The 25926-nt window shown below is 46.1% G+C and overlaps 1 protein-coding gene and 1 pseudogene across 3 annotated transcripts in view; one reads left to right on the top strand and one right to left on the bottom strand.

Moving 5' to 3' along the window:
• Positions 1–25926, bottom strand: part of CNKSR1 (connector enhancer of kinase suppressor of Ras 1) — a 153103-nt gene that overhangs the window by 74790 nt on the left and 52387 nt on the right. The gene's annotated exons all lie outside the window — the stretch shown is intronic.
• LOC135051366 (5S ribosomal RNA) lies at positions 2693–2811 on the top strand (annotated as a pseudogene).

Consider the following 25926-nt stretch of genomic DNA (forward strand, 5'->3'; position numbering starts at 1 on the left):
ATACTTAATGTCATGTGGGGAATTAAATATAGCCACCATTGAATAAATATTATATTGGGACTGTGAACCTACCTGTACGTTATACCCCTATCTCTGAGTATCTGTCACCTAAAGCTAACTTTAATGTTGGTACTGCCACTGATACATAGATGCAGTGAGATATATTAAATACCACAGTTGGGACTCCTTTCCTACCTAAAAGCATTGCAGGTAAGTTATTTTTTAATAGATGACAAGGACTACATTAGCATTGGTGGTTAGGGCATGAAGGGAAATGTGCCACTAGTGCCCTATATTGCACTAAGCTGTGTAAAAGAAAATCTAGTTTGATACTGCGGTTATAGCTGTTTATAAATATGGGCACAGAATATATCCACTTTAGTCCACACTGTTGAAATGTGAGGAAAGGGATGTTACAAAATGTCCTTGGACTGATGTTACTAAAGAGCAACAATTGTTGCAATACAGATTCATGAGATAGGGTGAGAGTTTGTAATGTGATACTTCACTAGTGTGTCTAGTATTAGAATCGTTCTTAGTGATTAATATCTTGCTGTGTAAATCTATAACACACTATTATCTTTGTGGATCATACACATATATGTTTATTGAGAAGTCAATCGCTTACGTTATATATACGTGACACACTATTAACTTGCAGATCATACAAGTAAATACTAGTACATTGTGGTATTAAAGTAATAATCCTATCAGCCTTAGTGGTCAGTAGTCCCTAATATAAGGAGACGCAGAGCCGGCCCTAGCCAATTTGATGCCCTAGGCAAAATTTTGTCTGGTGCCCCCTAGCTCCGCCGCTAGTTCTGCATCTGTACCTGCAACGCTCAGGTAGTGGGGCCCACCGGGGGGTTACCCTGTGGGCCAGTTCAACTCTGCACAATGCCACACAGTAATGACCATAATACATATAATTCCACACAGTAAAGGAACCTTACACATATGCCCCACATTAGTAATGCCCATAATACACATAATGCCACACAGTAATGCACCTTACACATATGCCCCACATTAGTAATGCCCATAATACACATATACTGCCACAGATACTGCCACACTTGCTGGTTATACAAAAAGACCAGTATCAAACATGTAGAAACTGTCCATTCTCTTCACTATTCAGTGTGTTTGCTGGTGTCTGTTACTGCATGCCCTTTACTTTATACTGTGGGAGTGATATGCTCTGCCCTCCAGTCTGATGTGTCCGAAAGTCATGCTGCACTGATGTTTCATATAGAAAAGCACAACGCAACTTACTGACCACGTTACAGTGCTGGGTGGCAGGGGAATTTTAAAGGCATGGACTGACTAGGAAATAAAGTATGGGGAGAACATTGCCCATGTTATGTCCCTGCAGACACCTGGGAATTGCACAGGGATAAGGGACACAGGATAACAGGGTCCCCCTCCCCTATGTTACATAAGCAGTATAGGTGATGTCAGGTTTCTGTGAAGCAGTCTTCCAAAATACACATGTGTTATTATAGAAGCCATCCAGTAATAACCTTATATAGTCAGTGAAAATGTCACAGGTCCAGGAATTGCATTTACTTGGCTTCTGCTGTCTGAGGTCTCACAAGTCAGGGGCATTCAAGCATGTCAGAGGAAGTTTAAGGCCCAGTGTGCATTTTTTTTTTACAAATGTAAACAGCAGTGTATACAAGTACTGATTGAATACATTTGGAAAGTAACAGTTAGTTTGCGGACTGTCCCTCCCAGCATGAGATACTGCAGGGACATGCTTGGATGCCCCTAGACATGCTTGGATGCCCTAGGCAAATGCCTAGCCTGCCTATAGCTAAGGCCGGCTCTGAGGAGACGGGTCCCCTCTATAAGGATTGTTGTGCTGGTTAATTCCGCTGCTGCTGACTAGAAATGACCCCTAGAATGTAGTGTAGCTTTAATCCAATAACTGCTGTGAGATTCCTGATCCCTGCAGTTTTCTTCTGGGTAATGCGATTGCTGTTTAACACAGGTTAAATATCTCTGTATAAGGTGCTTCACTATGCTAAATTGCCATTGTAGATGATATTATGCTTCAGCAACTGATTAAATAATCGAGTTATCCACAAATGTGTGCTATATAATACAACAGATGATTGATTCCTCTAATACAAAAGTCATCTTGGGTAATCCCCTTTGCTACTATCTTGAGTGGTTTTTGCAGAATTTCCTAAACTCCTGCACACAGCCTGCTGAGCGGATCCTGAAAGCTATCTTGAGATCGGTGCTGGTGCTGGTGCTGGTGAAAACAAATATATATTACACGAGATACAACATTGCTATAACTTTCAAGGAGTGTGGTGGCCCACTGAAAGGCCGACATGCATGTTTCGCTGTACGGGCAGCTTTTATTAGCTGGAATTTGGGTATGTATTAGGGAACTTTAAGATATCTGTGTAATTCCACACTTATTTTTCAATAAGCCCAGGTAACCTGCCCCTCTCATCCACTGTCCGCTATACTTCATATGACAGTGGACAGTAGAAGGCAGGCCCTGTACTTATCTGTTTCCTATATCTTACTTACTCAGTACTCTCTCATCCGAATGCCAGTCATATAATTTCTCTGCAATACATCAGTAACAGAGAGACTGTGCACACCAATGGACAGCAGAGGTACTCTTTTGGTATGTGCCAATAACCACACACTCTCTCATTCACAACCCATGTGACATTACTGCCATATCCCACTGGTTACGCCCAACCTCGCCTGATCTTGGAAGCTAAGCAGTGATGAGCCTGAATAGTACCTAGATGGGAGACCACTAGGGAATCTCAGGTGCAGTAACCAATACCTTGATTTTCGTGTGAAAAGCAGAAGTGTTGGAGCAACCTTTGACCCTACTGATTTCATATCCTTTTTCTTCTTTAAAATTTGTCTGATCTTAGACCTGCACTTAGCTCTTATCCTTCATCTCACCTACTGACTAGAAACCCAGAAATAGCAGCCTAACCTCAACCAAGATACCAGGACACACCATCACAATTGGCATTGGTTAATGAACCTAAACTCCTAATCGAAATTTTCATATTGAATGCCATTGTGACATATATTGGAAATTTTCCTTTCTATGTAGAAATATAATCTCTGATATTTTCATCTCAGGTGTCACTGTTACCTCATTTATTATATTGTTTGAGAATATTTACTCATAACTTTAATCTGTTTCCAGATTCTTAAGATATGAGTGGAGAGAGGTTAAAATTCCTTTTGTCCTCCTCCTAAAATACTATATGTGTGTTTGTCGGTGTACTACAGTCTTATCTTATTCTAATTAAAAGTTAAGGTTTATTTAAACGTGCCCCAGCACAGAGTCTCTCTTTTCTCTTTCAAATATTGCTACGTATTCTTGACTCTGGGTGCACCACCAACAACAATAACTCCTTGAATACCGAATACAGGCATCTCTTATACAAATGCACTGTTGGTTACAAGGGACAAATTCATTAAGAGCCCTTCCTAAAAAGATTATTTTAGTCCTGTGCGGCACCAAACCAATCCCTTTTTCATCTATAAAAGTAACAGAACACTCAGCTAGGGTTCTGCTCTCATTAGCTCAAAAGTATCACTATGCATCAAAACTTACAGATGATTAGCGGTACTCTGTCTTGCTTTATGTAGTACTTTGGATTAATACAGCATTAGCATTTCATAACTTTATTCCATACTTATATAACTAATTTATATGCAGTTCCTTAATTATACATATGGATTAATGTCCCCAGGTGCTTATACCATACATTAATGCACTTATGATTAAAGGACTGAGTGATGACTTAAGCTTTGATATCTTTACTTTTGAGACCATAGATATGACTACTTTCTGTTTTCTTTCTATTTCTGGACCAACCATACATACTTTACCATTTAAGTGAAAAGAAACATGCATACAGTAGGTTAAGAGTTTCACAGATCAGTGCAGGTTCAAAGAGGGATATAGGATAGGAGAAATGCAAGGGATATAAGAACAGGAGGAAGTAAGAGGAGCATGAATGAGAAATACAAGGAGAGGTGTAGGGGTGATAGAGGAAAGAAGGCAGTAAGAGGTACAGGGGGGAAGAGATGGAAGGAGGAAGTAAGGTGTATGGGGGAGGGATGGAAGGAGGGAGTAAGAGGAGCAGGGGTGATAGAGGGAAGGAGGGAGTGAGATGTGCTGGAGGGAGAGACGGAAGAAGGGAGTGAGAATTACAGGGGGAAGGTGAAAGCAGGGAGGTGAAGGGGGTGGAGACGGAGACTGAAGGAGGGAGTCAGAGGTGCAAGTATGGCGGCCAATCCCGGGATCGGCGGGATCCCGGCCTAAAATTGTCCGGCTTCCAATCCCGGGGATTTCGGGATTGGCCAGCAACCTATTTTTGGATATGTTGGGCAGCATTGCTCCCTCTGCTCACCTCCTCTAGCTCCAGCGGTGAGATCCGGCAGCTGCGCAGCGTGACCTCTGACTTTACTTCATGCTGCGCAGCCACAGGACCTCACCGCAGCACGGCCTGCCCAGCCGCCAGAACGTGACTGAAGTGTCCCTCCCTCCCGCCGATAGTTGTGATTTATCTGACCTGGGCAGAGCGGGTGGGACACTGAAATGCAGCCAATTCCGGGTATCCCGCGATTCCCAGGATTGAACATTTTTAAATCCCGATTCCCAGGACTGAAAAAATGGCCCGGGATTGGCCACCCTAGGTGCAGGGCTAAAGAGGGATAAAGGGTATGAGAGGCTCAGAGGGTAATTAAGGGAATGGGGCAGTAAAAGGAGGGTGACAGTGTAAGACATTAAAGAAGGGGGAAATAAAACAGATATGGGGAGGAAGATGATGGACACAGCTCCCCACACAGGGAACACAGGTTGGATAACGTTATATCATATAATATGGTTTCTTTTATACTATATAGTGTTAAAAAATAACTAAAATTGCTTTTACAGTATCAAAATCCCTACAGTTTCTGGTGTACCCTAAATCCCAGGCCATTCTATTACATTTTCCATACCATTACCCACACTTCTAAATTCCCACTTCGACCACTGTGGCTGATCGTAAGTCATCATGAGGAGTGAATATACATGGGTACAGTCAAGGATTTGTAGCACAGGGATAACCACTAGTTTTATTTCTATATTTCCATTGCAGCACCAAAAATATAAAGAAAAACAAAATAATGTGGGAAATTAGCCTGTAAAAGGTTTACCAAAGAAAGCTCAAGATCAATTTGACTATCCACAGCACTGTGTTTATAGAAAAATAACCCTGCAATATGCTTAAATACGTCACGGATGTATAGACCATGAGAATGGTACAGGTTAAGTCAGTGGTTCTCAAACTGTGTGCAGTGGCATCCTGGGGGGCCTCAGGACACTTGCAGGGGTGCCCTGGGTTGGTGGTCCAAGACCAATTAAAATTATTTATGGTCAATGTAATAGGCAAAACCAGTGCTGGTGGCTGCCAATCATAAAATATGTGGACAAACAGAAGAAAATCTTGTCCCGCACCACACAATTGAACCTAAGGATGACATGTAAACACAATTTACTTAATTAAATATTTATTTCTAAATTTCTCAGTAAGAAAGTTTTGGCCTAGGGGTGACGTGAAAAAAATTCTGATACTCTAGGGCACCATGATTCAAAAAACTTTGTGAACCACTGGGTTAAGCACATTAAGATAATCTATTTACAGTCAAAATAACCTATTAATATCAATAATAAAGCAATTTAGTGATTAAGAGGCTTTAAAACTTTAGACTAACTTTGGAAAATATAGTTTTTCCAAGCTTGAAGAACAAGAGACCAAAAAGATTGCATATTAAAAATGGGTTACAATTTACACAGAAAGATAAATCATAAAGCACAAGTGAGGCATAAACTTAACATTCATTAGAAACCATCACATGGTTAGACTAATGGCCCAGAAACCCACAGCTGTCCCTGGCCAGTAGGCCAGAGAAATCTCCGGCTGACTCATTATCCTAATATAGAACAGTTAGACCAACTGGAAAATTCCTCATAATATCATAATATGGGTGTGGTCAGACTTGTTTACAGTCATCAGGTCGACATAAGAACATCGAAAAGGACCAAACTGTCGACATACAACATGACAGCATTTTAGATGTTGACACTGTAAACCTGTCGACAGTTTGAAGAGGTCAACCTCGTGCACGTTGACAGTTTGAACCATGACAACGTTCTGATCTCACTGTGGTGCTGACATTATGAACGACAACATGGCTACTGGATACCAATATCAATGACAATACAATGGCCAAAATACAGTGAACCATAGGTATAGTTAAAATAACAAAGTAGCAAGCATGATAGGGCTTGCTGGAACCTGTAGCACGCCAGTAAAAAAAAAAATTTTTAACAATACTTATATCAATAATTAGTACTCAGCACCCACAGCTCAGGTGGTGTGAATGGCCTTAGTGCTAACAGCATAAGTCTTGCTTTTCCTAGGAGGGTGGCCTACATTTTTTTCCTTGGACCAATCTCCTTAGAGAATACAGACTCATTCTGACAGGCCTAACACTGGTATGCACATCAGACAGTCTTACGCTACCAGAGGAATTCAATTAGCCATAAAAAGGCAGTAATTTACCGCAAACAGACTTTTCACGAACATCACCAAAAATATGACAGCGAAAAGCAGCTTATCGAGGGTTTGCATGCTCCCGCAACTTACAAAATAGGAATATTGTGATAATTCTTGCCATCAATACCAGAGAAACGAGTAGAAGGAAATGGGGAAATCTGCTTGTACCCCCAAAAAAGCAGTATAGAAGTCTATTAGCGGTCATGATAAAAAGACTTAAGGTACTTGAATTGGGTCAAACGGCTGTTATATGCATTGGGGATCAGTACGAGATACCGCTGGACGGGATCCCGACGGTCGGAATACCGACACCGGAATCCCGACCGGCACAATCCCGACAGGGGGGGCCAGCGCAATGCAGCCCCTTGCGGGCTCGCTGCGCTTGCCACACTAATTTATTCTCCCTCTGTGGGTGTCGTGGACACCCACAGGGGGAGAACATGTCGGGATTGTGCCAGTCGGAATTCTGGTGTTGGTATTCCGACCACTGGGATTCCGTCCGGCGGGATCTTGACCGCATTCCATGCATTGTTCTAAAAAAGTAAAAAAATGATAGAAAGCAAGTGTTTTTTCACAAAATAATTGCTTGAACTGAATTGGATGGTACATAATAAGGGGTACGTATAACTGTATATTTGGGTCATTTAAGACACTTTTAAAAAACTTCCAAAAAAAATAAAACCCCACTTGACCCACTTACAAATCTCCCCAATAAACCTGTCCATCACCTTGTACCCAAATTTCCATAATTTTGCATTTTTTTACCCCAGGAATTACATTACTGGCTAATTAATAATACTGAAAACCAGGGACGTGCAGTCAGGGGAGGCAGTGCTTCCCCTGTCATTAATGATTAAAATAATACAAAGAAGATACTTATGACACATTCTGTGTCATAAGTATCTCCTTTATATTAAACTAATCATTACTACTGTTTAAATGTGTTTGTGAGGCACCGATAGTGGTGCTTCCCGTTGTGAATGGCAAAGGGGCCGGAGCGGGGGACGGGCACGGGCGGGGCCAAGCCATGGGCATTAAAATAAGATCTTACTTACCGGTAAATCTATTTCTCGTAGTCCGTAGTGGATGCTGGGGACTCCGTAAGGACCATGGGGAATAGACGGGCTCCGCAGGAGACATGGGCACTTTAAGAAAGAATTTAGATTCTGGTGTGCTCTGGCTCCTCCCTCTATGTCCCTCCTCCAGACCTCAGTTAGAGAAACTGTGCCCGGAAGAGCTGACAGTACAAGGAAAGGATTTTGGAAATCCAGGGCAAGACTCATACCAGCCACACCAATCACACCGTATAACTTGTGATAAACTTACCCAGTCAACAGTATGAACAACAACAGAGCATCAGTTCAACCCTGATGCAACAATAACATAGCCCTTATTGCAGCAATAACTATATACAAGTATTGCAGAAGAAGTCCGCACTTGGGACGGGCGCCCAGCATCCACTACGGACTACGAGAAATAGATTTACCGGTAAGTAAAATCTTATTTTCTCTAACGTCCTAGTGGATGCTGGGGACTCCGTAAGGACCATGGGGATTATACCAAAGCTCCCAAACGGGCGGGAGAGTGCGGATGACTCTGCAGCACCGAATGAGCAAACACAAGGTCCTCCTCAGCCAGGGTATCAAACTTGTAGAACTTTGCAAACGTGTTTGCACCTGACCAAGTAGCCGCTGAAGGGGTTAACCCTCAGTGACCGGCGCCATATTCAAGGACAATGGGTGCTTGGCGCCACTTTTAAACTGTGCACTGGTGCTAAGCGCCATCTTTAAATGTAGTGTGGGTGCTAGGCACCGGGTATTTAAAAATATATTTAATACTGTGTTTTCACCAATGTTATATTTAATGCAATAGGCACAGTTGTAGGATTGCACATTTGCATTGCATGCAAATGCCAGCACTTATAATGAATGTGTAAACTGTGTTGGTTTTAAAATGCATTTACGTTTGTGGACAAATGGCTTGGAAGCTTCTCACCTAGGAATTGAGATGCTGATGACCCTGGCACCTGGAAAGGGGTGTATGGACAAGCCATTTCTTTGAGATTGAGATGTGTCTCTGTGTAACTTTATAGACACATGCAGGTGAAAGGATTTGTTTGCTGTCTTCTCTGAATATTGTGTGAACTGGGTTTGCATGGAGATGTTAGAGAAGACAGGAACATGTTAATCAGATTGTGTTTTACAAATGCAAACTAGTGAGTTTCATTTAACAACAGTTTGATGTAACATTTCTTAGGCTGCATTATGTGTGATGCAGATTATGTTTAATTTACAGTATAAGAACGTTGTCTATGTGTGAGAGGGTGAATGCAATTGAAATGCAAGTTACATTTACATTTGTGAAAGAGACAGGAACATGATAATCAGATTGTGTTTGGGAAAGCACACTGGTTTGGTTATATATGAAGAGGAGCAGGAATGTGCTTTATCTAATTCTTAACTTTTGAAATGTAACTTGTATTTATTTATATTTTCTGCGATAACCTGATTGGTTGGAGAAGACAGGGAGGGCTTACCCCCCTGTGGTACTGTGTGTAGAACTGAGATAAAAAGAGGATGCCTGTGAGCCTCCAGGTTGTAATTGTACCATCTTATTCTGCTGGAACATCTTGCTGTATGCTGTTGCCCCTAGCAATAGGGATGAGTCTTTTTTAAGGCTATTATTGAGCAAATAAACATCTCATCTACCTCAAGAAGATTGCTTCATCTTGTGACCTACAGGGTTATGCCAAACATAGCCGCGTCCTACGAGCTGTCCAGGGAAGCACCTAACGTCTCCAAGTTCCACCTTCCGCCAGCTACCGGTAGAGGCCTAGCAAGTGGCTAGTGGGGATTCGTCAACACCACACAGGTGTGGTAAGGCAGTGCGTCAGCACATACAGAGCAGAACCGTGGTTCCAAACGCCACGGCAGGTTAGGAGTTTGGTGGTGGCAGCATAAACCCGCCCACAGCGCAGTGGGTGGAGTCAGTAACAGGCGGTTACTGATGGTAAGCGGGAATCCCCTATGTGGTCAGGCCTCGTGTGACCTAACCTTCCATTCTGTGCACAGGGGACGGGACGCGAAAGCGGTGAGTGCTTTCGTACGGAACCGTCCTGTCACACTGACCCTAGCCGTTCTGGCTACATAAACCTTCAAAGCCCTGACCACATCAAGTAACTCGGAATCCTCCAAAGTCAGTAGTAGCCACTGGCACCACAATAGGTTGGTTTATATGAAAGGTTGAAAACACTTTTGGCAGAAATTGTGGACGGGTCCGCAATTCTGCTCCATCCGCATGGAAAACCAGATAGGGGCTTTTATGTGACAAAGCCGCTAATTCTGACACACGCCTAGCCGAAGCCAATGCTAGTAGCATGACCACCTTCCACGTGAGATATTTCAATTCCACTGTTTTGAGTGGTTCAAACCAGTGGGATTTCAGGAAACTCAACACCACGTTAAGATCCCAAGGTGCCACCGGGGGCACAAAAGGGGGCTAAATACGCAGCACTCCCTTCACAAACGTCTGAACTTCAGGTAGAGAAGCCAGCTCTTTTTGAAAGAAAATGGATAGGGCCGAAATCTGGACCTTAATGGAACCCAATTTTAGGTCCAAAGTCACTCCTGACTGTAGGAAGTGAAGGAAACAGCCCAGCTGGAATTCCTCTGTAGGGGCATTCCTGGCCTCACACCAAGCAACATATTTTCGCCATATACGGTGATAATGTTGAGCTGTCACGTCCTTCCTAGCCTTTATCAGCGTAGGAATGACCTCATCTGGAATGCCTTTTTTCCGCTAGGATCCGGTGTTCAACCGCCATGCCGTCAAACGCAGCCGCGGTAAGTCTTGGAACAGACAGGGCCCTTGTTGCAACAAGTCCTGTCTTAGAGGAAGAGGCCACGGGTCCTCTGTGAGCATTTCTTGCAGATCTGGATACTAAGTCCTTCTTGGCCAAACCGGAACAATGAGTATTGTTCTCACTCCTCTTTTTCTTATGGGTATGAGAGGAAGAGGAGAAAATACATAGACCGACTGGAACACCCACGGTGTCACCAGTGCGTCCACAGCTATCGCCTGAGGGTCTCATGACCTGGCGCAATACCTCTGTAGCTTTTTGTTGAGGCGGGATGCCATCATGTCCACCTGTGGCAGTTCCCACCGACTTGCAATCTGCGTGAAGACTTCTTGATGAAGTCCCCACTCTCCCGGGTGGAGGTCGTGCCTGCTGAGGAAGTCTGCTTCCCAGTTGTCCACTCCTGGGATGAAAACTGCTGACAGTGCGCTTACGTGCTTCTCCGCCCAGCGAAGAATTCTGGTGGCTTCTGACTGAATCAGAACCGGTTGGTCGCGAAGCAGGGTCTCCGCTTGACGTAGGGCTTTGTATACGGCCCTTAGTTCCAGGATGTTGATGTGAAGGCAAGTCTCCTGACTTGACCACAAACCTTGGAAATTTCTTCCCTGTGTGACTGCTCCCCACCCTCGGAGGCTTGCATCCGTGGTCACCAGGACCCAGTCCTGAATGCCGAATCTGCGGCCCTCGAGAAGGTGAGCACTCTGCAGCCACCACAGGTGAGACACCCTGGCCCTGGGGGATAGGGTGATTAACCGATGCATCTGAAGATGTGATCCGGACCACTTGTCCAGTAAGTCCCATTGAAAGGTCCTCGCATGGAACCTGCCGAAGGGAATGGCCTCGTATGATGCTTAGAGATGAGCGGGTTCGGTTTCTCTGAATCCGAACCCGCCAGAACTTCATGTTTTTTTTCACGGGTCCGAGCGACTCGGATCTTCCCGCCTTGCTCGGTTAACCCGAGCGCGCCCGAACGTCATCATGACGCTGTCGGATTCTCGCGAGGCTCGGATTCTATCGCGAGACTCGGATTCTATATAAGGAGCCGCGCGTCGCCGCCATTTTCACACGTGCATTGAGATTGATAGGGAGAGGACGTGGCTGGCGTCCTCTCCGTTTAGAATAGATTAGAGAGACACTTGATTTACTAATTTTGGGGAGCATTAGGAGTACTCAGTACAGTGCAGAGTTTTGCTGATAGTGACCAGTGACCACCAGTTTTATTTATAATCCGTTCTCTGCCTGAAAAAAGCGATACACAGCACACAGTGACTCAGTCACATACCATATCTGTGTGCACTGCTCAGGCTCAGGCCAGTGTGCTGCATCATCTATTATCTATATATAATATTATATATATCTGTCTGACTGCTCAGCTCACACAGCTTATAATTGTGGGGGAGACTGGGGAGCACTACTGCAGTGCCAGTTATAGGTTATAGCAGGAGCCAGGAGTACATAATATATTATATAGTGAGTGACCACCAGACACACAGTGCAGTTTATTTAATATATCCGTTCTCTGCCTGAAAAAAGCGATACACACAGTGACTCAGTCAGTCACATACCATATCTGTGTGCACTGCTCAGGCTCAGGCCAGTGTGCTGCATCATCTATATATATTATATATCTGTCTGACTGCTCAGCTCACACAGCTTATAATTGTGGGGGAGACTGGGGAGCACTACTGCAGTGCCAGTTATAGGTTATAGCAGGAGCCAGGAGTACATAATATTATATTAAAATTAAACAGTGCACACTTTTGCTGCAGGAGTGCCACTGCCAGTGTGACTAGTGACCAGTGACCTGACCACCAGTATATATAATATTAGTAGTATACTATCTCTTTATCAACCAGTCTATATTAGCAGCAGACACAGTACAGTGCGGTAGTTCACGGCTGTGGCTACCTCTGTGTCGGCACTCGGCAGCCCGTCCATAATTGTATATACCACCTAACCGTGGTTTTTTTTTCTTTCTTTATACATACATACTAGTTACGAGTATACTATCTCTTTATCAACCAGTCTATATATTAGCAGCAGACACAGTACAGTGCGGTAGTTCACGGCTGTGGCTTCCTCTGTGTCGGCACTCGGCAGCCCGTCCATAATTGTATATACCACCTAACCGTGTTTTTTTTTTCTTTCTTTATACATACATACTAGTTACGAGTATACTATCTCTTTATCAACCAGTCTATATATTAGCAGCAGACACAGTACAGTGCGGTAGTTCACGGCTGTGGCTACCTCTGTGTCGGCACTCGGCAGCCCGTCCATAATTGTATATACCACCTAACCGTGGTTTTTTTTTCTTTCTTTATACATACATACTAGTTACGAGTATACTATCTCTTTATCAACCAGTCTATATATTAGCAGCAGACACAGTACAGTGCGGTAGTTCACGGCTGTGGCTACCTCTGTGTCGGCACTCGGCAGCCCGTCCATAATTGTATATACCACCTAACCGTGGTTTTTTTTTCTTTCTTTATACATACATACTAGTTACGAGTATACTATCTCTTTATCAACCAGTCTATATATTAGCAGCAGACACAGTACAGTGCGGTAGTTCACGGCTGTGGCTACCTCTGTGTCGGCACTCGGCAGCCCGTCCATAATTGTATATACCACCTAACCGTGGTTTTTTTTTCTTTCTTTATACATACATACTAGTTACGAGTATACTATCTCTTTATCAACCAGTCTATATATTAGCAGCAGACACAGTACAGTGCGGTAGTTCACGGCTGTGGCTACCTCTGTGTCGGCACTCGGCAGCCCGTCCATAATTGTATATACCACCTAACCGTGGTTTTTTTTTCTTTCTTTATACATACATACTAGTTACGAGTATACTATCTCTTTATCAACCAGTCTATATATTAGCAGCAGACACAGTACAGTGCGGTAGTTCACGGCTGTGGCTACCTCTGTGTCGGCACTCGGCAGCCCGTCCATAATTGTATATACCACCTAACCGTGGTTTTTTTTTCTTTCTTTATACATACATACTAGTTACGAGTATACTATCTCTTTATCAACCAGTCTATATATTAGCAGCAGACACAGTACAGTGCGGTAGTTCACGGCTGTGGCTACCTCTGTGTCGGCACTCGGCAGCCCGTCCATAATTGTATATACCACCTAACCGTGGTTTTTTTTTCTTTCTTTATACATACATACTAGTTACGAGTATACTATCTCTTTATCAACCAGTCTATATATTAGCAGCAGACACAGTACAGTGCGGTAGTTCACGGCTGTGGCTACCTCTGTGTCGGCACTCGGCAGCCCGTCCATAATTGTATATACCACCTAACCGTGGTTTTTTTTTCTTTCTTTATACATACATACTAGTTACGAGTATACTATCTCTTTATCAACCAGTCTATATATTAGCAGCAGACACAGTACAGTGCGGTAGTTCACGGCTGTGGCTACCTCTGTGTCGGCACTCGGCAGCCCGTCCATAATTGTATATACCACCTAACCGTGTTTTTTTTTTCTTTCTTTATACATACATACTAGTTACGAGTATACTATCTCTTTATCAACCAGTCTATATATTAGCAGCAGACACAGTACAGTGCGGTAGTTCACGGCTGTGGCTACCTCTGTGTCGGCACTCGGCAGCCCGTCCATAATTGTATATACCACCTAACCGTGGTTTTTTTTTCTTTCTTTATACATACATACTAGTTACGAGTATACTATCTCTTTATCAACCAGTCTATATATTAGCAGCAGACACAGTACAGTGCGGTAGTTCACGGCTTTGGCTACCTCTGTGTCGGCACTCGGCAGCCCGTCCATAATTGTATACTAGTATCCAATCCATCCATCTCCATTGTTTACCTGAGGTGCCTTTTAGTTGTGCCTATTAAAATATGGAGAACAAAAATGTTGAGGTTCCAAAATTAGGGAAAGATCAAGATCCACTTCCACCTCGTGCTGAAGCTGCTGCCACTAGTCATGGCCGAGACGATGAAATGCCAGCAACGTCGTCTGCCAAGGCCGATGCCCAATGTCATAGTACAGAGCATGTCAAATCCAAAACACCAAATATCAGTAAAAAAAGGACTCCAAAACCTAAAATAAAATTGTCGGAGGAGAAGCGTAAACTTGCCAATATGCCATTTACCACACGGAGTGGCAAGGAACGGCTGAGGCCCTGGCCTATGTTCATGGCTAGTGGTTCAGCTTCACATGAGGATGGAAGCACTCAGCCTCTCGCTAGAAAAATGAAAAGACTCAAGCTGGCAAAAGCAGCACAGCAAAGAACTGTGCATTCTTCGAAATCCCAAATCCACAAGGAGAGTCCAATTGTGTCGGTTGCGATGCCTGACCTTCCCAACACTGGACGTGAAGAGCATGCGCCTTCCACCATTTGCACGCCCCCTGCAAGTGCTGGAAGGAGCACCCGCAGTCCAGTTCCTGATAGTCAGATTGAAGATGTCAGTGTTGAAGTACACCAGGATGAGGAGGATATGGGTGTTGCTGGCGCTGGGGAGGAAATTGACCAGGAGGATTCTGATGGTGAGGTGGTTTGTTTAAGTCAGGCACCCGGGGAGACACCTGTTGTCCGTGGGAGGAATATGGCCGTTGACATGCCAGGTGAAAATACCAAAAAAATCAGCTCTTCGGTGTGGAGGTATTTCACCAGAAATGCGGACAACAGGTGTCAAGCCGTGTGTTCCCTTTGTCAAGCTGTAATAAGTAGGGGTAAGGACGTTAACCACCTCGGAACATCCTCCCTTATACGTCACCTGCAGCGCATTCATAATAAGTCAGTGACAAGTTCAAAAACTTTGGGTGACAGCGGAAGCAGTCCACTGACCAGTAAATCCCTTCCTCTTGTAACCAAGCTCACGCAAACCACCCCACCAACTCCCTCAGTGTCAATTTCCTCCTTCCCCAGGAATGCCAATAGTCCTGCAGGCCATGTCACTGGCAATTCTGACGAGTCCTCTCCTGCCTGGGATTCCTCCGATGCATCCTTGCGTGTAACGCCTACTGCTGCTGGCGCTGCTGTTGTTGCCGCTGGGAGTCGATGGTCATCCCAGAGGGGAAGTCGTAAGCCCACTTGTACTACTTCCAGTAAGCAATTGACTGTTCAACAGTCCTTTGCGAGGAAGATGAAATATCACAGCAGTCATCCTACTGCAAAGCGGATAACTGAGTCCTTGACAACTATGTTGGTGTTAGACGTGCGTCCGGTATCCGCCGTTAGTTCACAGGGAACTAGACAATTTATTGAGGCAGTGTGCCCCCGTTACCAAATACCATCTAGGTTCCACTTCTGTAGGCAGGCGATACCGAGAATGTACACGGACGTCAGAAAAAGACTCACCAGTGTCCTAAAAAATGCAGTTGTACCCAATGTCCACTTAACCACGGACATGTGGACAAGTGGAGCAGGGCAGGGTCAGGACTATATGACTGTGACAGCCCACTGGGTAGATGTATGGACTCCCGCCGCAAGAACAGCAGCGGCGGCACCAGTAGCAGCATCTCGCAAACGCCAACTCTTTCCTAGGCAGGCTACGCTTTGTATCACCGCTTTCCAGAATACGCACACAGCTGAAAACCTCTTACGGCAACTGAGGAAGATCATCGCGGAATGGCTTACCCCAATTGGACTCTCCTGTGGATTTGTGGCATCGGACAACGCCAGCAATATTGTGTGTGCATTAAATATGGGCAAATTCCAGCACGTCCCATGTTTTGCACATACCTTGAATTTGGTGGTGCAGAATTTTTTAAAAAACGACAGGGGCGTGCAAGAGATGCTGTCGGTGGCCAGAAAAATTGCGGGACACTTTCGGCGTACAGGCACCACGTACAGAAGACTGGAGCACCACCAAAAACTACTGAACCTGCCCTGCCATCATCTGAAGCAAGAAGTGGTAACGAGGTGGAATTCAACCCTCTATATGCTTCAGAGGTTGGAGGAGCAGCAAAAGGCCATTCAAGCCTATACAATTGAGCACGATATAGTAGGTGGAATGCACCTGTCTCAAGTGCAGTGGAGAATGATTTCAACGTTGTGCAAGGTTCTGATGCCCTTTGAACTTGCCACACGTGAAGTCAGTTCAGACACTGCCAGCCTGAGTCAGGTCATTCCCCTCATCAGGCTTTTGCAGAAGAAGCTGGAGGCATTGAAGAAGGAGCTAAAAGGGAGCGATTCCGCTAGGCATGTGGGACTTGTGGATGCAGCCCTTAATTCGCTTAACAAGGATTCACGGGTGGTCAATCTGTTGAAATCAGAGCACTACATTTTGGCCACCGTGCTCGATCCTAGATTTAAAGCCTACCTTGGATCTCTCTTTCCGGCAGACACAGGTCTGCTGGGGTTGAAAGACCTGCTGGTGACAAAATTGTCAAGTCAAGCGGAACGCGACCTGTCAACATCTCCTCCTTCACATTCTCCCGCAACTGGGGGTGCGAGGAAAAGGCTCAGAATTCCGAGCCCACCCGCTGGCGGTGATGCAGGGCAGTCTGGAGCGACTGCTGATGCTGACATCTGGTCCGGACTGAAGGACCTGACAACGATTACGGACATGTCGTCTACTGTCACTGCATATGATTCTCTCAACATTGATAGAATGGTGGAGGATTATATGAGTGACCGCATCCAAGTAGGCACGTCACACAGTCCGTACTTATACTGGCAGGAAAAAGAGGCAATTTGGAGGCCCTTGCACAAACTGGCTTTATTCTACCTAAGTTGCCCTCCCACAAGTGTGTACTCCGAAAGAGTGTTTAGTGCCGCCGCTCACCTTGTCAGCAATCGGCGTACGAGGTTACATCCAGAAAATGTGGAGAAGTTGATGTTCATTAAAATGAATTATAATCAATTCCTCCGCGGAGACATTGACCAGCAGCAATTGCCTCCACAAAGTACACAGGGAGCTGAGATGGTGGATTCCAGTGGGGACGAATTGATAATCTGTGAGGAGGGGGATGTACACGGTGATATATCGGAGGGTGAAGATGAGGTGGACATCTTGCCTCTGTAGAGCCAGTTTGTGCAAGGAGAGATTAATTGCTTCTTTTTTGGGGGGGGTCCAAACCAACCCGTCATATCAGTCACAGTCGTGTGGCAGACCCTGTCACTGAAATGATGGGTTGGTTAAAGTGTGCATGTCCTGTTTTGTTTATACAACATAAGGGTGGGTGGGAGGGCCCAAGGACAATTCCATCTTGCACCTCTTTTTTCTTTTCTTTTTCTTTGCATCATGTGCTGATTGGGGAGGGTTTTTTGGAAGGGACATCCTGCGTGACACTGCAGTGCCACTCCTAGATGGGCCCGGTGTTTGTGTCGGCCACTAGGGTCGCTAATCTTACTCACACAGTCAGCTACCTCATTGCGCCTCTTTTTTTCTTTGCGTCATGTGCTGTTTGGGGAGGGTTTTTTGGAAGGGACATCCTGCGTGACACTGCAGTGCCACTCCTAGATGGGCCCGGTGTTTGTGTCGGCCACTAGGGTCGCTAATCTTACTCACACAGCTACCTCATTGCGCCTCTTTTTTTCTTTGCGTCATGTGCTGTTTGGGGAGGGTTTTTTGGAAGGGACATCCTGCGTGACACTGCAGTGCCACTCCTAGATGGGCCCGGTGTTTGTGTCGGCCACTAGGGTCGCTAATCTTACTCACACAGCTACCTCATTGCGCCTCTTTTTTTCTTTGCGTCATGTGCTGTTTGGGGAGGGTTTTTTGGAAGGGCCATCCTGCGTGACACTGCAGTGCCACTCCTAGATGGGCCCGGTGTTTGTGTCGGCCACTAGGGTCGCTAATCTTACTCACACAGCTACCTCATTGCGCCTCTTTTTTTCTTTGCGTCATGTGCTGTTTGGGGAGGGTTTTTTGGAAGGGACATCCTGCGTGACACTGCAGTGCCACTCCTAGATGGGCCCGGTGTTTGTGTCGGCCACTAGGGTCGCTTATCTTACTCACACAGCGACCTCGGTGCAAATTTTAGGACTAAAAATAATATTGTGAGGTGTGAGGTATTCAGAATAGACTGAAAATGAGTGTAAATTATGGCTTTTGAGGTTAATAATACTTTGGGATCAAAATGACCCCCAAATTCTATGATTTAAGCTGTTTTTTAGTGTTTTTTGAAAAAAACACCCGAATCCAAAACACACCCGAATCCGACAAAAAAAATTCGGTGAGGTTTTGCCAAAACGCGTTCGAACCCAAAACACGGCCGCGGAACCGAACCCAAAACCAAAACCCGAAAAATTTCAGGCGCTCATCTCTAATGATGCTGCCATCCTTCCCAGGACTCGAGTGCAGTGATGCACTGACACCTGTTTTGGTTTTAATAGGTTCCTGACCAGTGTCATGAGCTCCTGAGCTCTCTCTATCGGGAGATAAACCCTTTTCTGGTCTGTGTCTAGAATCATGCCTAGGAAAGGCAGATGAGCCGTAGGAACCAACTGCGACTTTGGAATATTTAGAATCCAGCCGTGTTGCCGTTACACTTCCAGAGAAAGTGATACGCTGTTCAGCAACTGCTCTCTTGATCTCGCTTTTATGAGGAGATCGTCCAAGTACGGGATAATTGTGACACCTTGCTTCCGCAGGAGCACCATCATTTCCGCCATTACCTTGGTGAAGATTCTCGGGGCCGTGGAGAGACCAAACGGCAACGTCTGAAATTGGTAATGACAATCCTGTACCGCAAATCTGAGGTACGCCTGATGAGGTGGATAAATGGGGACATGAAGGTATGCATCCTTTATGTCCAGAGACACCATAAATTCTCCCCCTTTCAGGCTTGCGATGACCGCTCTTAGCGATTCCATCTTGAACTTGAACCTTTTCAGGTATATGTTCAGGGATTTTAATTCAATATGGGTCTGACCGAACCGTCCGGTTTCGGGACTACAACATGGTCGAATAATAACCCCCTCCTTGTTGAAGGAGGGGAACCTTGACCACCACCTGTTGAAGATACAATTTGTGTATTGCAGTTAACACTATTTCCCTCTCGTGGGGGGAAGCCGGCAGGGCCGTTGGTGAGGGGGCATCTCATCAAAGTCCAGCTTGTATCCCTGAGACACAATATCAATTGCCCAGGGATCCAACAGGGAGTGAACCCACTTGTGGCTGAAATTACGAAGACGTGCCCCCACCGGGCCTAGCTCCGCCTGTGGAGCTCCAGTGACATGCGGTGGATTTTGTAGAGGCCGGGGAGGACTTCTGTTCCTGGGAACTAGCTGTGTTGTGCAGCTTCTTTCCTCTGCCCCTGCCTCTGGCAAGAAAGGACGCACCTCGGACTTTGTTTCTTTGTGATCGAAAGGCTGCATTTGATATTGTCGTGCTTTCCTAGGCTGTGCAAGAATATAAGGCAAAAGATCAGAATTACCAGCTATAGCTGTGGAGACCAGGTCCGAGATCCCTTCTCCACACAATCCTCAGCCTTCCATATGCCTCTTAAGTCGGCATCACCTGTCCATTGCATATTCAACAGGACACGTCAAGCAGAAATCGACATAGCGTTGACTCTAGAAACCAGTAGAGTAATGTCTCTTTGGGCATGTTTTATATATATATATATATATATATATCTTAAGACAGCATCTTTAATATATATATCTATATATATATACATATATATATATATATATATATATATACATACTAGGGTCTCAATCTCTGCTGATAAGGTACCTGTCCACGCTGCTACAGCGCTATAAACCCATGCCGACACAATCGCCGGTCTGAGTAGTGTACCAGAATGTGCACGCTATCTGCAGGATCCCTGAGGATAGCTGTTAAGTCATGGCTACCTTTTGGGCAAACGTGACACCCTAGGGGAAGATTCCCATCGTATCCTGGCCCTAGTAGGGAAAGGATACTCCCTGAGAAATCTTTGTGGGAAACTGCAGTCTCTTGTCTGGAGATTCCCGCTCTTTTTCATCATGAGAGGAGGGAAAATTACCTCAGCTTTCTTCCCCTTAAACATGTGTACCCTTGTGTCAGGGACAGATGAGTCATCAGTGATATGCAAATCATCTTTTATTACAATAATCATATATTGAATACTTTCCTGCCATTTTGGCTGTAACTTTGCATTATCGTAGTCGACACTGGAGTCAGACTCCGTGTCGATATCAGTGTCTATTATTTTGGATAGTGAGCATTGAGAGACTCTGAAGGTCTCTGCGACATAGGGACAAACATGGGTAGATTCCCTGTCTGTTCTCTAATCTTTTGTGCAATACATTTACCTTAGCACTTAATTACACATATCCAAATAGGTGTCGGCGTTGTCGACGGAGACACCCCTCACACACACATTTGCTCCATCTCCTCCTTAGGGGAGCCTTTTACCTCAAACATGTCGACACCCACGTACCGACACACCACACACTCAGGGAATGCTCATCTGAAGACAATTCCTCCACTAGGCCCTTTGGAGAGACAGAGAGAGAGAGTATGCCAGCACACACCCCAGCGCTATTAACCCAGTAATAACACAGTAACTTAGTGTTAACCCAGTAGCTGCTGTTTATATTGATTTTTGCGCCTAATTATGTGCCCCCCCTCTCTTTTTACCCTCTTCTACCGTGTATCTGCAGGGGAGAGGCTGGGGAGCTTCCTCTCAGTGGTGCTGTGGAGAAAAAACATGGCGCTGGTGAGTGCTGAGGAAGAAGCCCCGCCCCCTCGATGGCGGGCTTCTGTCCAGCTTAAATATACATTTTCTTGGCGGGTGCTCATACATATATACAGTGCCCAACTGTATATATGTGTACTTTTGCCAAAAGAGGTCCATATGCTGCCCAGGGCGCCCCCCCCCCCCCCCCTGCGCCCTACACCCTTACAGTGACCGGAGTATGTGAGGTGTGTTTGGAGCAATGGCGCACAGCTGCAGTGAAGTACGGAGTCTTCTGCCGCCGATTTCGAAGTCTTCTTGCTTCTCATACTCACCCGGCTTCTGTCTTCCGGCTCTGCGAGGGGGACGGCGGCGCGGCTCTGGGATCGGACGACGAGGGTGAGATCCTGTGTATGATCCCTCTGGAGCTAATGGTGTCCAGTAGCCTAAGAAGCAGGACCTAGCTTCAGAGAGTAGGGCTGATTCTCACCCCTCAGTCCCACGATGCAGGGAGTCTGTTGCCAGCAGAGCTCCCTGAAAATAAAAAACCTAACAAAATACTTTCTTACAGCAAGCTCAGGAGAGCTCACTGAACAGCACCCAGCTCGTCCGGGCACAGATTCAAACTGAGGTCTGGAGGAGGAACATAGAGGGAGGAGCCAGAGCACACCAGAATCTAAATTCTTTCTTAAAGTGCCCATGTCTCCTGCGGAGCCCGTCTATTCCCCATGGTCCTTACGGAGTACCCAGCATCCACTAGGACGTTAGAGAAAGCCCATTGAAAATACATAGGAAAGCGGCACCATTAGACGTGCCGCTTTCATACAGGGACGTGCTTTCAACCAATGAAAGCATGCCCTTGTCAGTGAGGCCACAGTGATTGGCCAGAGGATCCGTCACTGGATCCGCTGGCATCGCTGTATGGGCGCGGCGGAGGTGCGGGCAGCAAAGTCAGCGGGATGCGGCGGAGGTGCGGGCGGGCAGCGGCGGAGGGGAGAGTTTTAGCGGCAGGCATCAGAGATCCCTGCCTGCCATTCTACAGAGTTTGGCAGCGGAGCGGTACCAATTTCAAAAATGGCACCTCAGCGTCATTTTTGAAATTCAAGATGGCCGCGCCAAATCCCCACATATTTACCTGAAAATTGTCATATGCCCCACGTTTATCACCTGCTCAGAGATGGTGAAGCAAACTTTGCGGTAAACCTATAGAGAATTATCACCGCTAATTTTTTTAAGGACAAATGAACAGGGGCTTATCGCGGACTGCGATAAAATCTCAGTTTTTAATGCAAAAATATTATGCAGCTAATAGAATTCTCCCCTGTGGGTGTCACACTATGTGGCATCAGCCCTGTATAGTAATACCTAGTGCTGATAACTGAACTTTTAGGCAGACACCATACTCTTTGTATCCCATATTTTAACATTACCAGCTTAGGATGAAGCTCTGCTGCTGGTTTAATATTTGAAGGGCCCACATTTTATTTTTAAATACTTTTTCTATTTTTAAACACACACAGAAAGGATTAGTGCAGCACTAACAAAACACTGTGTTTTGCATCTGCTGTTTGGTAACCGGCAGAGATCAGTGGCAAGTTCAGTTAAGAAGGTCAAAATGACCTTTAGTAAACACTGTGATGTTGAGCTGTAACCTGGTGTCGATCTACTCTGTATCCCATCGGATTCCTACCCCTGCCAACATGCTGCTGTTCAGTATTCTGTTAAGTTACATGTCCATACAAATGTGTCCTTATATCTGCTTACATAAACCATAGTATTTGGTATGACAAAGGGGAAATCACTGCTGTGCATATTTATATGCATGGGCGTGCCCACAGGGGGTGCCTTCTGCTGCTGCCGCCAAGTCCCGTCTCTGACACTGAAGGAAGGAAAGTGCAGCGTGCGTCTCTCCTGCCCCTCACTGTGTAGCCGTCTCCTTCAGTCATTTAAAATGTCTCTCGACTGTCAGCCAATCAGAATTCGCGGACGGGCTCTTGACTGGTTGCCAGCCCGTGAGCTTTGATTGGCTGACAGCCAGAGACACAGTGAGTGAGGTGAGGCACAGGAGAGATGCGCGCTGCGCTCTCCTCCCCTCAGCGTCAGAGACGGGAATTGGCGGCAGCAGAGGAGGGTGAGCACCGCAGGGGGCATTTGTGTATCTGGCAGCACTGAGGGCATATGTATCTGGCACCGCTGGGGGCATATATGTATCTGGCAGCACTGGGGGCATTTATGTATCTGGCAGCACTGGGGACATTTATGTATCTGGCAGCTTGGGGGCATTTATGTATCTGGTAGCTTGCAGGCTTTTATGTATCTAGCACCGCTGGGGGCATACAGTATGTGTACCTGGCACCGCTGGGGGCATATGTGTATCAGGCACCGCTGGGGGCATTTATGTATCCGGCACAGCTGGGGGCATATATGTATCTGGCAGCTTGATGGCCTATATGTGTCTGGCAGCACTCGGGGCATATATGTATTTGGCAGCACTGGGGGCATATGTGTATCTGGTACTATGAGGGCATATGTTTATCTGGCACCACTGGGGGCATATGTGTATATAGCACCACACTGGGGGGCATATGTATATCTGGCATTACTGGGGGCATATGTGTAAGGGGCACTAGACACAGAATGAAGGGAGGTGAAGGCTAATAGACACAGAGTGCAGAGGGCAGGCTGAGTGGCAGAGTGCAGGGTGGGAGGCTGAGAGGCACAGAGTGAAGGAGGAGACAGAGATACAAAGTGAGGTGGATTGAAAGAGATGTGTGACAGAGATGCAGGCAGGAGATGAACGTGGTTGAAAGACAACGCTGGGAGGGGATGATGATGGGGGTGAAAGACAACGCAGGGAGAGGAGGAGATGTTGTGGCTGGGAGGTGAGGGTGTGGCTGAAAGACACAGGGAGGAGATGAGGGTGTAGCTTAGAGACACAGGGGGTAGGAGATGACACGAGTCTGGTTGAACCTCTGTTGCATGATGATGATTTTGGTTATATTCCTACACAAACATGCATCTTCTGGACCATGTAATTTCCTACATGAATAACGAGATTTATGGTAAGAACTTACCGTTGTTAAATCTCTTTCTGCGAGGTACACTGGGCTCCACAGGGAATAACATCGGGGTGTAGAGTAGGATCTTGATCCGAGGCACCAACAGGCTCAAAGCTTTGACTATTCCCAAGATGCATAGCGCAGCCTCCTCTATTACCCCGCCTCCGTGCACAGGAGCTCAGTTTTTGTTAACCAGTCCAATGCAGTAGCAGGTAAAAGACGAGAATCGTTAGTAGCCACATACACCACAAACTCACGACAGGAGAGGGTGTCAGCGGCTAATGCCATACCAACCCAAAGAAGCTAAATGCGTGAGGGTGGGCGCCCTGTGGAGCCCAGTGTACCTCGCAGAAAGAGATTTAACAACAGTAAGTTCTTACCATAAATCTTGTTTTCTGCTGCGGGGTACACTGGGCTTCACAAGGAATATCATCGGGGATGTCCTAAAGCAGTTCCTTATGGGAGAGAACACACTGTAGCGGGCACAAGAACCCGGCGTCCAAAGGAAGCATCCTGGGAGGCGGACGTATCGAAGGCATGGAACCTTATGAACGTGTTCACTGAGGACCACGGAGCCGCCTTGCACAATTGTTCAAGGGTCACACCACGGCGGGCCCCCCAAGAAGGTCCAACAGACCGAGCAGAATGGGCCTTAATGGTAGCAGGAGCTGGAAGACCAGCCTGCACATAAGAATGTGCAATCACCATTCTAATCCAACTGGCCAAGGTCTGCTTATTAGCAGGCCAGCCACGTTTGTGAAAACCAAATAGTACAAAGAGAGAATCAGACTTCCTAAGGGACGCAGTACTCTTCACATAGATAGAGAGAGCCCGTACCACATCCAAAGATCGCTCTTTGGTAGACAAGTCAGGAGAGGCAAAGGCCGGAACCATGATCTCCTGATTAAGGTGGAAAGAAGGCACCTTAGGTAAGTACCCGGGACGTGTTCTAAGAACCACCCAGTCACGGTGAAAAATCAGATATGGGGACCTACAAGACAAGGCACCCAGATCCGACACCCGTCTAGCAGAGGCAATAGCCAGCAGAAACAATACCTTAAGAGAAAGCCACTTAAGGTCTGCAGATTCAAGAGACTCAAATGGAGACCCTTGAAATGCCTCTAGAACCACCGACAAGTTCCAAGGAGCCACAGGCGGAACATAAGGAGGTTGAATCCGCAACACACCCTGAGTGAACGTATGAACATCAGGTAAAGTTGCAATTTTTCTCTGAAACCATACCGACAAGGCAGAAATATGTACCTTGAGGGAGGCAAGACGAAAACCTAAGTCCAGGCCTTGCTGTAGAAAAGCCAAAAGTGTGGCTGTACAAAGCTTGTAAGCGTCATGATTGTTATTTGCGCACCAAGCAAAGTAAAAATTCTAGACCATATGGTAAATCCGAGCAGAAGCCGGCTTACGGGCCTTCAACATAGTTTGAATGACCGCCTCCGAAAAACCTTTGGCCCTCAGTACGGAAGCTTCAAGAGCCATGCCGTCAAAGCCAGTCGGGCCAGATCCTGGTAGACACAAGGGCCCTGAACGAGGAGGTCTGGTCATTGTGGAAGTAGAAGGGGACGCCCTAGTGAGAGGCCCTGGAGGTCTGAGAACCAATGCCACCTGGGCCATGCGGGAGCAATCAGAAGTAGTATGCCTCCTTCTTGTTTGAGCTTCCTTATCACTCTGGGCAGTAGAGACACTGGAGGGAACACATATGGCAACCGAAAGTTCCACGGGATTGCCAGTGCGTCCGCGAATGCTGCTTGAGGATCCCTTGTTCTTGCTCCGAAGACCGGAA

This window comes from Pseudophryne corroboree, chromosome 2, assembly GCF_028390025.1.
Source record: "Pseudophryne corroboree isolate aPseCor3 chromosome 2, aPseCor3.hap2, whole genome shotgun sequence".
NCBI classification, from domain to species: domain Eukaryota; kingdom Metazoa; phylum Chordata; class Amphibia; order Anura; family Myobatrachidae; genus Pseudophryne; species Pseudophryne corroboree.